The following is a 1,978-nucleotide window of genomic DNA, read 5'->3' on the forward strand; positions in this document are numbered from 1 at the left end:
TTTCTGAGGCAATTTGTGCTGAATGATGGCACTGCATTCTTCAGTTAACAACACAGTTTCCTCATTTCTCCAGCTTCTCTTCTTGGTCATTAATTCTTTTAAGAATTTTGCATAGAGTGGCATTTGCTCTATTGCCTCAGCAAACGGAATGTTGATTTGGAGCTTCTTGAAAATCTCCAAGAACCTGGAGAATTGACCATCCTTTTCACTTTTCATCAAACGTTGAGGATATGGTGCTTTAGGTGTATAAGGCTTCAGGACCTCTTTTTCTTTTTCTTTTGTTGTGGACTGTGTAAAAGATTGTCCTTGTTCCTTGTCTCTCACATGTTCCCTTGCTTCATCCTCTATGGTTTCCTTTGAGATCTCCTTTAGATTCTTTCCACTTCTGAGGGTTATGGCCTTACATTCTTCCCTTGCAATGGCCTTGGCAGCATGAGAAACGCTTGTCCCAGGGTTTTGCTTAGACAAATACAAAATTTGATTTTCTAGCTTCTAGATGGCAGCTCCTTGGTTTTGCAGGTTAGAATTTACTTCTTCCTTAAAAGCTTTCAATTCGGTTATGTCTTGACTCATGGTTGCAAGCATTCCTTCTATCCGGTTTAATTGATCTTGAAATTGTTGGTTCGGATTAGGTTGGGTAGGTTGATTATTTTGGCCATGATATGATGGTTGGGAGTAAGTGTTTTGTGTGGCTTGGTATGATCTTTGGTTGGAGTTTTGGTATGTGGAATTGTTATGTTGGTTGTGGTTGTAAGGTTTGTGGTTTTGTGGTTGGGTTTGTTGGTTCCCCCACCCAAAGTTTGGGTGATTTTTCCATCCTGGGTTGTAAGTGTTGGAGTGTGGATCATATGATTGCCTTTGTTGGTTTCCCACATAGTTGGCCTCTTCCCAATCACCTCCTTCAATGCTTACTTCCTCTTGATCTTGTGTGTGTATTGCAGCCACTTGCTTTGTTTCTAATTGCCTGGTAAGCTCTGCTAGTTGCTTGGCAAACACCTTGTTTTGGGCTAGAATTGTATCAACATGGTTCAGCTCCATGACTCCCTTAGTGTTGTGCCTTTCTGATGCATAGTAGTACTCATTCTCAGCCACTGTCTCAATCACTTCAATGGCCTCTTCCACGGTCTTTTTCCTGTTCAATGAACCTCCTGATGAATGGTCTACAGCCTTCCTTGATTCATAAGAGAGTCCATCATAGAAAATATGCAATTGCACCCAATCATGGAACATGTCTGGTGGGCATTTCCTTGTCAAGTCCTTGAATCTCTCCCATGCCTCGTAGAGAGTTTCACCATCTTGTTGTCTAAAAGTCTGAACCTCAGATCGAAGCCTATTGACCTTTTGTGGGGGGTAGAAACGTGCCAGAAACTTGCTTTCCACCTCATCCCATGTTGTTAGACTCCCCCTTGGGAATGATTCCAGCCACTTAGCTGCCTTGTCCCTAAGTGAAAATGGGAACAAAAGCAGTTTATATGCATCTTCCTGGACTCCATTGGCCTTCACAGTGTCACAAATTCTCAGGAATTTTGTGAGATGTTGGTTTGGGTCTTCATTAGCACTTCCACCAAATGAACAATGATTCTCCACAAGTGATATTAGCTGTGGTTTGAGTTCAAAATTGTTGGCCTGAATGGGTGGTTTCTGGATGCTGCTACCACAATTCCCAGAGGTTGGGTTTATGTATGAACTAAGAACCCTCCTCTCAGGAATGGCATTGTTTCCATCAGCTCTCTCATGGTTGTGAACTTCTCTATCCATGTTGAGATCTAAAGCTTCCTCAAAATTGTCCTCAGATTCTCCTTCAGATTCCTCTTCTCCCACTACTCTCTTCCCTCTTGCTTCCCTTCTCAGTCTATGAAGGGTCCTCTCTGGTTCGGTATATGGAGGAGTTGATGTCTCTCCTCTCCTACCTGTCATACAAGAACACAGCACAGGTACAAACAAGTGAAATACTCTTGGTTAATGGAAGAGTATGGTT

At 42.5% G+C, this 1,978-nt stretch overlaps 1 non-coding gene across 1 annotated transcript; it reads left to right on the top strand.

The window, feature by feature from the left end:
• The first annotated feature begins 1,228 nt into the window (after positions 1 to 1,228).
• Positions 1,229 to 1,332, top strand: LOC148572371 (small nucleolar RNA R71). Its single transcript, XR_015909035.1, has one exon. It is a non-coding gene; the product is annotated as a small nucleolar RNA R71 (small nucleolar RNA).
• Positions 1,333 to 1,978: the final 646 nt, after the last annotated feature.

Source organism: Arachis ipaensis, chromosome B3, assembly GCF_059453495.1.
Source record: "Arachis ipaensis isolate K30076 ecotype BB chromosome B3, ASM5945349v1, whole genome shotgun sequence".
NCBI classification, from domain to species: Eukaryota; Viridiplantae; Streptophyta; class Magnoliopsida; order Fabales; family Fabaceae; genus Arachis; species Arachis ipaensis.